Source organism: Neodiprion lecontei, chromosome 2 (genome assembly GCF_021901455.1).
Source record: "Neodiprion lecontei isolate iyNeoLeco1 chromosome 2, iyNeoLeco1.1, whole genome shotgun sequence".
Classification (NCBI taxonomy): domain Eukaryota; kingdom Metazoa; phylum Arthropoda; class Insecta; order Hymenoptera; family Diprionidae; genus Neodiprion; species Neodiprion lecontei.
In genome coordinates, this window is record NC_060261.1 from 6,364,202 (window position 1) to 6,377,449 (window position 13,248).

Here is a 13,248-nt window from a genome sequence, read left to right on the forward strand (position 1 = left end):
CGCATATATGTATATGTACGTATAAAGTATTATGCCGGCACTAAAGTTTGGAATTTTGAGCCTCAGACACGCCGATGGCGCCTTGAAGGATAATTTTATAATTGATAATAGCCTAGGTGGTTTCATCGTGTAATTTAGACTGTGCAAGAGTCATTTGGAGTTCTTTAAACCGGTGATAAACCTTCACCCTCGCTTCGTCGCGTACAGGGTGTTCCCTGCCAAATCTACCGACCGATCCCGATATGTTCTCTTTGTCTTTTTAAACATCAAAATGTTTTACTTCAAAAACGTAATGTTTTTATTTTCCATCTTCTTTTTCTCGGTTCAAACAAATCGATTCGAGCGTTTTTTCACGTAGCTTTAAAAATTCAAACAAGGGTAAAAGTTAGTGAAAAAAAGGGTTAGATGCTAAATTCACGTGGAAAGATGGATATTTATGTGTACGCACTAAATCGGAAGCAATTAACTTCGATTCGAGGGTGTTGCTTGCGAAGAGAATGCCGGAAATTGGGATTTAACGTTGAATTTTCATTCGTCGAAACAAAGCCCGGCATCCTGAGAGAGAGAGAGAGAAAGAAAAAGATGGAGAGTTATATTTTTTTTTTCCATCATTTGTTCCCTTCGCGAAAATTGGCAAAGTCTTCTCGGGCTGGAAATCGGCATTAGACGGTGTTCCGTATCCTATAAATCTTCGTTTAACCTACCGAAGCGAATCGAACTTTATTGCATATAACTGCCGTTTCGCAAGCATCGGCGCAGGGATCAGCTAAAGGCGGAAGAATACTCGACGAAACGACGTGTAAAGTTTGTTGTTACGAAGTTGTTGGATTTTTCAACAATTAGAGAAAAATAAAAAGAAAGCAAAACTTTCACAAAGTGTCGATCACGGATATCAATTTTCCATTTTTTTTTTTTTTTTTTTTTGACGAGAATGTTTTGCCACGAAAATTTAATATTAGAATAAAGATGGTAACAACTATTTTATTTTCCTTAGATATAGTAAATTTCAAGAATGATTTTTCATTTTCTTTTCTCAGCCACGTCGTTAAAAATGATTTTGAATTCAGACTTTTTTTGTTTTCTTCGACCGATTGATTGAGAGAGATGAATAAAAAGCATCGATAAACGTTATTTGGATATTGATCTACGAATCTTCAGACCCACCGAAGCACGGCAATTTGTAAAAGAAAAAGATTTCAAATCGGTTCAAACGTGACTCGTTGTAGTCAAATTTGCAGCTAAAGAATCAAACCATCCAACCAAGTTAAAAGTCTTACAATAAAACTGAGGAAACAAATTGTTGCCCAATACTTCGCCTTTAACGGAGACACGTTACCGAATCCCAGAAACCTTTTCGATTGGCATGAAATATTAACTATGATATATCAACAAAGTTTGGAAAAACAAACGTTATTACCCTGCCTGTTTACTTGTAAACTTTATTCGTTGTTCACGTTCTTGGAATATACCGATTCGAATAACGTGAATAATTGATTGATGTACTTCAAAAAAGTTACTCGATGTTTCGTAAAAATTTCACATAAAAATTCTTAACAATTACACATCTTATTGATTATTTTCTATTGACAATATTTGCGATTTACGTTTGATTGATAGAATCGAAAGAAGAAGTTTGAAAATTCTTGTGGAAAGCGATGATTTGAACATTTTTTTTTTTTTTTTTTACATTCACGATACGATTTGCAAAGATAAATAAACGGGTATCGATTTGTTGTTCGAATCTTGCTTTAATTAATTTTTTGAAAATCTTGGAAAATTATGTAACAGACAAGAATCTTCTACTTTCTCGCAGTTAAGAGATATAATTTTCGATTTTCGATACCGCGGTATCGCTCACAATGTATATGGGAAATTCCTTTGCGAAGCTGACCAACTGCTTTTTTTTTAATTTTTATTCCCCAATTGTTCCAACTCTGAAACAGTACTCCGAATTTTTTCAGATTTTGTATTTAACTGGATAATTATTTATAAATATTGAAAGTGATTTTGAATAATGGGTAAATTTTTTTTTTCCATTTTTTAAGCACTCCATTTTTTTTTGCTCAACTAAAACATTTTTCGAACAGTCTGAAAATTCTCGAAAAATTCTCAAAACTTTTATCTTTTATTTAGAAAATTTTTGAACCGGTTTCATTACGGCGCGATTTTTGTCAATTTTTTTTATTTCTCATCAACTTCGTAATGAAACCGGTCCAGAAATGTTCCAAGTCAAGAACAGAAGTTTTGAGAATTTTTCGAGAAGTAATCGAACCGTTGAAACAATGTTTTAGTTGATCAAACATATTAAAAGTGGTTAAAAAAAATATTTAAAAAATTATTCCGTCATGTGCCAGATTTTGAAATGTTCGGAAAAGAAAATACAGTTCTTCCCAAGTTTTTGAGAATGTTGAAAAGAACATTTTATAAAATTCTCAAAAACTGTATTTTTTTCCATTTCAAAAATGTTCCGTTTCAAAATCACTCTCAATATTTACAAATGACTAACCAGTTGGATAAAAAAAAAAACAAAAAAAAATCTAAACAAATTCAGGGTACACGATCAAAAATTTTTAGAGTCAGACTCCGGTTGGATTCATATGGAATTCCTTATATTTAATATAAAAGAATTCAGACAGTCAGCTTTTTAGTTATTTTTTCGCTGATCTCCGCTATTATAAGCGACTCTCCGGACTTTTACACTGCAGAATTAAGGGAAAACTCTTGAGAACTGACAAAGTTTGAAAAGAGAGAGAGAGAGAGAGAGAGAGAGAGAACACGCACAGCGTTTTCACCCTGAAGCGACGACGGTCGTCAGACGTTGAAATTTGGATACTTTCTTTCGGCACTGCGCGGCTGTTCACATAATTTCTTTTATAATAAATTCAACCGCGCCTTGTCCGAGAAAAGACGCGTCTTTTTTTCTTTTTCAAATTTTTTTTCTCTTTTTTTTTCTCATTCTTTATTTCACGTCAAGTTTATAACTATTATTATACATGTAATATAATACATACATTTTCTATGTATATATATATATATATATATATATATATATATATATATATATATATTTTAGACTGGGCCAAAAAAAAAAACGAAGAATTTTTTTTTTAATGGTACTGCAAAAACATTGTTTATGACAACAAATAAAAATTGATCCTGAAAGTTTGAGCCCTTAATATTAATATTAAGGGGTGTATCGTTACAGCTATTGATTTTTTAACAGTTACCGCATTTCTTTACCCAAAATCCGTAAATTATCAATCTGAAAAATTTTATCAATCCATATTTTTGAAGGAAATTAAATTTCCTACAAAAAAGCTCTCTTACTAAATTGACGTAGATCGAGCCGTTTCCTTGTAATCGTGCCTTAAACATTGATTTGTTTTTTCAAATTTTCGTTTGAATTTTCGATTCTTGTAATTACCAGAAAAATCAATATTTTCACAGATCGAACCATTATTTTTGTGGGAAATTTGATGCTCTACAAAAAAGGTCTCTTAACATTTTTCATGAAATTCACCCCTTTAAAAGTTATTCGACATTGAAATTGTATTCGAAAGTAATATATATATGTATATGATATTCGAACGTGAATATTTATACAACGTTTGAAGGGTTCGCTGGTATTTAAGTGGAAGTTGCAAAGCTCTCACAGGCATTTTACACCTCGATTTGTTCCTTGACTTTGAGACATTCCGTGGAAAAGTTTTGGCCTAAAATTTTGTCGCCCTCTCAACTAATTAATGCTTCTACAATTTAATCCTCATATAATTCCACCGATCCGAGGAATCTTTGCCCCTGCCAATTAATTTGCAATATACGTACGGAGTTTCGAAGCTTTCACCTGTTTCCCAAAGTTCTTTCATTACCATGGCTCGCTTTTAACCTTAACTGCTTTCAAACCCTTTGCCATTTTTTCTTTTTTTTTTCTTCTTTTTACCTTTTCACATTATTTATTACGCGCTTAGCGTGAAAGTTGAAAAATTCATTTCACTTCAATTTAATTGATACCCGAATCAACTAGAAAACCCTCTTCTTAGAACCGTTCTGACAAATGTCTCCAGATGCAAAGAATTCGCGATCAATTAAAACCGGCACGAAACTTTTGAAAACTTTCATATTAATTGTACCGTTCGAATATCGATTCGTGCTGTACGTACATTTTATAAGAACCTGTCGGCGACTTTTAAAGTATTGAAAAGTTGATCAAGCCCGACGGAACGAAAAGTTTCGGAGTGGACAAGAAAAAAATCATTTGAAAAGAAAGAAGGAAAAAGAAAAAAATTATACCTGATTTGCGCTAATAATATAGTACGCAAATACAAATGAAACTCTGGGCATTCGTATTTATGTTATACGATACTGATTCCGAGAATAACCCGTTATGGAAAAATTTGAAAAAAACATTGCACAATAGAAACGTACGTTCGAAATGATAAAACAATGGTTTTGTATTTTATTGCATAGAATATCGACACGGTTTTTCTTACCCTTGATATTTGAATTGATTTGGAAAGATTCGATGTCTGTTGGCATCTGATGAAAATTGGCTCTTAGTCATTTGTTTTATCGAAATTTTCATACATGAATCAAACAAGCGGTATTTACAAGAAAATATCGTTTCTTTTTTTAACATCCGACGTTTATCAAAGAAAGAAAAAAAAAAAAAACACTACGCAGCAAAATTCTTTTTGTTGAGCGATGTTATTATTTTGCATTGACGTGTTGATTTTTTTTTTTTTTTTTTTTTTTTTTTTTTTTTTGCAAAAAACACCAATTTGAGTCACGTTCGAATTGACGAATGGAAAAAAAAGCTGCGCGCGAATTAGCGAAGCTAAAAATAATCGACGCATCGATTGATCGAGTCCAAAAAAATAATCGAACGCGACTAGATTGAACGGGTAGAATTGAATCGATTAATCGATTGTTTCGTGTTTTTTTTTGAAACTGTGCATCTTGAGACCAAGGTTTCGTAAATTTCAGTACCTACGTAGTCTTAATAGCGGAAAAGTTTTTGTGACAATATATAGTTTCGTTGAAAACTTTCATTTATCTTTCACTTGTTTTATCAAATAAATGTTATACCTAGCGAGTTAAAAAATGACAATGATTGACGCATCGATCGCATAAATTGATGTTTTATCGCGTCGTTAATGGTAGTGAAAGAGAAAAACCGATTGCGATGAAAAATAATCGATTATACTCGATTAATCGGGAGGGAGGGGGGGGGGGGGGATCGATTTAACAAGAAATAGATTATTTTACCTCAATCTCAGTACGAACTTTCTCCTTTAATTTTATTTAATTTCCACGATTATACACACACACACACACACCATACTGATGAATCCATTAGGCACTGATGAAAATCGTACTAAATTGTGAGCTTTGATTTTCCTATATGTATATATCTGTCTCCTTTTTTCTCCACATGACAAGGGGAGTTTGTAGCTTCGATCATCGGCGAGGGAACCGCGTCGACCCGACTCGTTAACTGGCTCGTCAAAGAGCAAAGGATGAAAAAAAGAAAAAAAAAAAAACAAATGAAAAAAGACCCCGTGACACGCGGCTAAACGGGTAATTAAAATGGCTCGAGAGCAGAAAATGATACCGGTATATACACACACACACACACACACACACACATATATGTATGCATGTATGTATAACGTGTAATAAACGCGTTCCGCAGGGGATAAAATCGTCTATCATCATTCACGAGTCTCTCTGCCAGGTATGAAAATTTATATTCATCTCCTGTACGTACACCTTGTCGATCAGTGTTGAGCGCATATTTAAAAAAACGAAAAACAAAAAACACCTTGCATATTATACAAGGCTGTTATTTTTATTGGTTTTCGGTTAGTTGACAAAGTATGTTTGATATTACAGGGACGAAGGCTTTTTTACAATATTTTGTTAGAGTTCTACCCGCAATTAATTACATTTTATTGTTTGAATTATCGTACTGTAATTGAAAGTTGAAGAAATTATTTTGAACCTTGGTTTTTCCAGTTTTATCTTCGTTTGGAATAAGTAACAGTGATGTCGCGGAAATACATGCGATGCAAAATTCTCGAAACGAAACTTTTAAAGAGACGCGTCAAAATGGGAAGCTATTTCGTTTCGGTTTGGTGTGATTCAAAAAAAAAAATAAACGTTACGAACACTCGAGAATAATCCTATAGATAATTTGATCTTTGAAACATTAATAAATTAAACTCTGCGCGAATTTTCGCGATAAAGTTTTTTTTAAAAACTACCGCTTATTAGTTGTATGAAATTGATTTAAAAAACTTGTTCGCCTTTAAAGTTTAGCTAGTAAACCGCCTTATTTCCTTCCCTTATTTCGTCAAGTTTTAGAGGTAAAAGAGACAAAGAAATAGAGATAAGAAAACGAATACAGCATAAATAAATATAAAAACTGTGTGAAATAGTACGAATGAATACAAATTTATGCAAATACATTTTATTATTCCTCGTTTTTCCTTCGGATCCAATTTTTGTAGCTTTCTTTTTAGGTTTAAAAAAAAAAAACAAAAAAATTTGGTATCTAAAACATCGATAGAAGTTCCGTGTAAAAAGGAAAAAAAAACAATAAAAAACGTTAATCTCTTAATTTTATTCATAATACCATTTATAAGAAACAGCATCGATCATCGATGATTGGTAAACTGAAATGATTTTCGCAAAGTCAGAGCCTTTTCGTTATTAATGATTTTGATGTTATTTTTGCGGTTCGAGATACCGACAGATTTCACGATCAAAAAGATTTAATTAACAGTGAAAACTGTTTGAATCTGCATTCGCGTCTGTTGATTTTGTCGAAACGAACGGTGTTTTTAAGCATCCCTAAATATCGACATCGGAGTATTTAGGTCAAGTGCCAATCAAACTTCGTTATCCGCGTAACGCGAGCTGGGGATAAATTCTGCAATTATGTCGGTCGATGATTCGTATAATCACTGTTCGGGATATCGGTTTCAGCTAGTCGTACAAACTTTTTAATGCCTGTGTACATGCACAGTTTTCGAACAGAAAAATCTGATTCGGGAAATATTTTTGTATTTTAGTATTTCCTCGAACAGGTTCGAAACAATATTGTTTGGTAAAAACTTGGAAACCTTTCAGGAAGTAACAAAATTTTTAAGCTTTGTTTTAGTTTGTTGAAAAAAGTTGCCCCGTCGTTTAAAAACAACGGTTTAAAATACACGCGCGTTACAGTTTTTTTTATTTCGGGTAATCTGCTCAAGTAGATTTATAAAAATCAGCCCCTCGACACGACTCGCTTCGGAGGGTGGTTTCAACCCCTTGAAGTGTCTAATGGCAGGTAAAGAAAAAAAAAAAAAAAATGTTTGTCGCCTAGTTTTTAGTTTACCGTAACATATTGAAAAAGAAATGAAATCGGAGAGATCGTTCTGGGATAACTTCCTTGTCAGACTTGTCGAGAGAAAAATCCTCTTCTACTTCCGAAGTATTGTTAATTCCGTTTGAGTAATGAGCAATAAATGTTTCTTCAACCCGAATTGGTCCGCTCGTTGAAAGCAAAAAGTTCATATCGAGGCTCCTGATTCGTTTGGCTTCGGATAAATTGCGTTATATTCCCTCGGACCGTAGCGAAACCACTTAACAGTTATAACAAGAAGCCGATCAAAGCTGTGCGCTATGCATTTAACTCTCCGACAGGGTAAGGCCGGAAATTAAGTTTAGAACTCAAAGTAACCACCTGCAACCCATCACCTCGCTTAGACGACACCCGCGTCGATGTTGAACGCCAGTGGTCAATCAAGTTGAAGCTGTTAAAGCTGTTAAAGCTGTTAAGTAATGCCTGTTATGTAGGGCATCCAGAAATAAAAGCCCCTCAAAAAAAAGCATCGAAATAACAAACACAAAACGTGATGTGTCATTTTTGTCTGACAATTAGTTACTTTCGCCTTTGGTTATTTTTATCTTGGGTCATTTTCGATCCTGTTATTTTTTTCTCCAATTATTTTGCTTTGGGTTATTTTTCTCGTGGATCATTTTGATCCTGTTATTTTTCTCTTGGGTTACTTTTATTTTGGATTATTATTGTTTGGGTTATTTTTGTCCTGGGTCATTTTTGATCCTAGTATTTTTGTTTTTTTGTTATTTTGGTTAGGGTTATTTTTCTCTTGGGTTATTTTTCTCTTGGATTATTATTGTTCGGGTTATTTTTGCCCTTGGTCATTTTTGATCCTAGTATTTTTGTTATTTTGGTTAGGGTTATTTTTCTCTTGGGTTATTTTTATCTTGGATTATTATTGTTCGGGTTATTTTTGCCCTTGGTCATTTTTGATCCTAGTATTTTTGTTATTTTGGTTAGAGTTATTTTTCTCTTGGGTTATTTTTATCTTGGATTATTATTGTTCGGGTTATTTTTGCCCTTGGTCATTTTTGACCCTGGTATTTTTGTTTTTTTTTGTTATTTTGGTTAGGGTTATTTTTTTCTTGGGTTATTATTCTCTTGGATCATTATTGTTTGGATTATTTTTGTCCCGGGTCATTTTTGATCTTGGTATTTTTGTTATTTGTTATTTTGGTCTCGGTAATGTTTATCCTGAGTTATTTTTCTCACGGCTCATTTTGATCCTGTTATTTTTGTCCTGGATCATTTTTGTCCCGCGTCATTTTTTATCCTGTTATTTTTGTTTCTTGTTACTTTGGTCCGTGTTATTTTTCTATTGGGTTATACTTGTCGTGGGTTACTTTTGTCTTAAATTATTGTTCGTTCGGTTATTCAAAAGTACCTGAACGAAGCTTCGTCTAAATATTTTTTTAAAAAGTTATTATCATAACCGATTGATCGCGAGTATTGTTATCGATGATAACTCGTCAACCATTTACCTCGGTGATATGTTTTTTATGTGTTCCCGGTATCGCAGAAACGGTAAAACCGATTCGATTTAAATTTCGAGACAGCATTCTCAGATCAAAGTTCATTTTCTTTCCCATTCATGGCCCGATTTTTTTTATCCCTCAACAAAATGGCGATCGTTCAAAGTTGAGATATGATTTTTCTCCCGAACCTTCCGATGTTTTTTCATTCGATGCCCATTGGAAAAAGAAAAAAAACTTCGATAATCAAAAAAATAACACAATTGAAGATCGATCTCCCCATTTTTAAATAAAACAAATCCCAATCAAATTGAACAATTGCGATTGACGAGGTATTAATTTATCCTTGAGTTGAAGCTCATCCGTGCTTATCTTGCTTCTGATTTATGTAGACGATACGCTGCGATATTTATCCGTAAATTAGGTATGTGCTGAATTTTTCACGACCAATTTCCAACGGTGTTTTTTTTTTTTTTTTTTTTTTTTCCCCTCACTTTACTTTCACCCGCAAAATTTCGACAAATCGAGTGCTCTTTGCCTCATGGCCGTTCGTAAAATATTTATATATGTACGTTGTACACCGTGAGACACTCGATCAAAGCTTATTCGTCAAGGGTAACCGGGGCGAATTGTGTACTTGAAGCTTTCGATCGGTTAAAGTACAATTTTATTAATTTATATCGTCTCGATTGACTCGATTTAGAGATAAAAATTGACGATTCTTTGCCCGTTTGAAAAAAAAAAGACCTTGGGGTGTCGGTTACTCGTATCGAGGAGGACACGTGAACGGTGAATTTTGGAGATCGCGTAACGTATATGATGTATAAAAGTAAATTAGCGCTCGTTTTTACCGCCCGCGGTGAAAATCGACGAAACGTTGTTTTCATCCGACGTATCTTCGTTCGCTTCTATTCATCGCTACGAATATTACATTATTTCTTTCTGTAATTACGGTGCAGCGGTCGCGCGGATAATAATTCTTTTCGGAACTCACCGCATAACTCAACGGCAGAAAAAAAAAACCGTCGGTTCGACATTGCGCGTGACCGTAATTTGTGAATTTAGACCAGTAAGTAAGCACGAAAGTTGGTCATTTTTATGCAAGAATCCGGAAACTCGATCTAAAATTAATTCGATGACGATGAATCGAATGGTGATGATAATTTTTCAATCAACCCGCGAGATCGTTATTTTAAAAAAATTTTTTTTTTTTTTTTTTCTCCCTCCCGACAAATTTTCTTTGACATATTTTTTGACAAAGTTATTTGGTTCCGAATTAGACGGTCCAACCCGTTTCTTATAATGATCTTAAGGGCTGGTTACAAAATTATTATCATCAAGTTTTCGGATTCATACTTGAATAGTGTCATCCTTCATTTTTTTTTTTTTTTTTTTTTTTTTTTTTCTTGGCGTAATCATCAGTTCCGAAAGACAATTCGTTCCGATTGCCCTCCTCTCTAGCGGTTGACAGATCCCGAGTATCGTATATTTAAACGTTGCGAGGAGGAATGAAAAAAAAAAGAAAAGAAAAAAACAACAACAACGAAAAACAGTATCCCACTCGAGTTGTGAAAGTATGATGATAAGAATGGGAAGAAAAGTGCGTGGAAAAGCTCTTCCTTTTTTGTCTATTACGTAGCCCTACGTACATGTACTTTGAATTTCAACTTCGACCATTCAAAGAACAACTTTTCCGAATATAAAGTGGATTCTTTACAGCCGCTGCTGCTGTTGTTGCACGTCAAGCACTCAGACTCCCCTAAAATAATACGCGAACTCGACTGATTGAAGGGACGAGGCTTTTTTTTTTAATTTCTTATCTTATTACAGCATCGTATTGCGGTTGTTCGGAATTAACTGGTGATTGAAATTGTTGAGATTTTGGTGTATCAAAAACGACTGATATAAAACCGTTCTTAATTTCTGAACTGAACTTGTCAATTTTTTTGCCTAAAAAAATGTTTCCGGAAGGTCTTGATGATTGGAAAAACGAAACAGAAGAAAAACAACGGTGAACTACCTTGAGTGTCGAAATAACTGAAACAAAAATAACCTGTGACAAAAGTAACCCAAGACAAGCATAATGCAAGGCAAAAAATAACCCGCGAAAAAACTAATGCGAAACGAACACAACTCGATGGCAAAAATAACTTGTGATAAAAATAACCAACGCAGAAAATAACTGATGTAAAAATAACATGTGATCGAAATAATCCACACAAAAATACAAAAACACACAACAAAAAAAAAAAAAAAAATTTCCGATAGTTTTCGATTTTGTTTATTTACTCCGCAATTATCGCGTTTCTAAATAAAATTTTTGATACGGTGAAAACGCGAAGATGCGGCTGATCTCGATCGCTCGGTTAGAACGATTCGAGTTTAAGTTGGAAGAAAGTTTAATGTTTAATTTCTTATTGTCGTCATTAATTTATCGTCGTCACCGACAAATCAAGGATTGGCCGCTTTAGGCGCTATTATCATGCTCGTTGTATTTCAATACAAGGGTGCAGGGAAGGTTAGAGATCTAGTAAGCTGGTTGGGATAATTATGTTTATGTTACGATAAGTTTAATTGGTTACGATGAAAGATTATTATGTCAAGTTTGTAAGTTGAAACGTAACACGATAGAACGCGAAATATCACAGGCGACGACTCTATTACGAGCAAGCGTTAATGTTACAATATCGCATAGAACAGTGATCGGAAACTATATCAGCATCTGATGTATATGTTAATTTACGAAAATTAAAATAATGGCAATTGTTGAGGCCAAAGGGCGACATGTCCGATTGCGCAAGAGCCGGTAAAATCAAGTTCTGGCTCCGAGAGTGACGGATAGTCGTTTCAAAATTAGTGGATTCGAGCGACCGAAAAGGTTGCGCGTCTCTCTCGCGGTTCGACGCTCGCCCACGAGGCCTTTTCATTGTTGAAGATATAAATTTGAAAAACTGGTAAATTCGAAAAATTCACGACGGAATTTACCAGTTTTTCAAATTTATATCTTCAACAATGAAAAGGCCTCGTGATTAATGTTAATATTGAAAATACATATCCGCATTTCAATTATTAGACGGTCATTGACTGTCTTACGGGCTTCGCATCAGAAGCGTAAGATTCCAAAATGTAAACACACTTACAGACATTCTTACAAGTTGTGCTCGAAGAGGAAGAACACTTTATATTCACACATACAACAGCACAAGAAAACAAATTTGAACTTACCGGTGATGAGAGGAATCAACGACATCAGAGTCAGGGCGGCTAGGTGGTCTAGTGGAGTAAGTCTCCGGTAAAGCATCGCTAGATACCAGGTTCGATTCCTGGCTCCGTCTTTAATTTTTCGAATTTACCAGTTTTTCAAATTTATATCTTCGACACGATATGTGTCATCGAGTACGTAACGCCGATTCAGCTTCGGGGAGTTTTTCCCTGAAGGCTGTAGACCTTCCGGGAAATTCGTTTTTCTCAAGCCCATGCAGGTCACCCTAAACGGCACGAGGAGGTCGCAAGACCGATTCGGGGCCGATCGGCGGGCGAGCGTAGGAGCGAGCGAGAGAGAAAACTTTGGAAAGCGACCGCCGAAGGCCCGTCGGGCCCTACTAGTCGAGGAAATAAAGCACTAAAAACGGCCCAACTGTCGATTTTTTGAGCAGTAAGACGGATTTTAATGCGGTTTTTTGCATTCGATTCGTAAGAGCGCCTACAAACTTTGTGAACTAAATTGATTAATTAATTTTTTGAAAATGCATTATGGCATTAATAATATGCATTTTGCAAGTGCACTTCCAAGAGACACTAAATAAAAAATTTGCTACTCGGGGGTTTTTGGGGTCGCTGAACACGAATATCGCCACGGCAACCGTCTCCGAGGTACCTGGTGCCCAGGGTGGACAGTATCAACGTTTTCTCCTAGAGTTTTGGCGAAAATTGTGATAGAATTTTTCGAAACTCGTTGCTTGGAGGTTTTTGGGGTCACTGAATACGAATATCGCCACGGCAACCGTCTCCGAGGTACGTGGTGCCCAGGGTGAACGTTTCAACGTCTTTTTCTGGAATTATCTTGAGTATCATCATTTTTACCTCAATTAAAGTATATTGTTCTTAATTCAATCACAAATTCGATCACAATTTTCGCCAAAACTCTAGGAGAAGACGTTGATACTGTCCACCCTGGGCACCAGGTACCTCGGAGACGGTTGCCGTGGCGATATTCGTGTTCAGCGACCCCAAAAACCCCCGAGTAGCAAATTTTTTATTTAGTGTCTCTTGGAAGTGCACTTGCAAAATGCATATTATTAATGCCATAATGCATTTTCAAAAAATTAATTAATCAATTTAGTTCACAAAGTTTGTAGGCGCTCTTACGAATCGAATGCAAAAAACCGCATT

The 13,248-nt window shown here is 34.9% G+C and overlaps 1 protein-coding gene across 8 annotated transcripts in view; it reads left to right on the forward strand.

Annotated features, from left to right (window-relative positions):
- The window catches only part of LOC107225469 (protein furry), a 107,662-nt gene that overhangs the window by 18,007 nt on the left and 76,407 nt on the right, over nucleotides 1-13,248 (forward strand). The window lies entirely within an intron of this gene.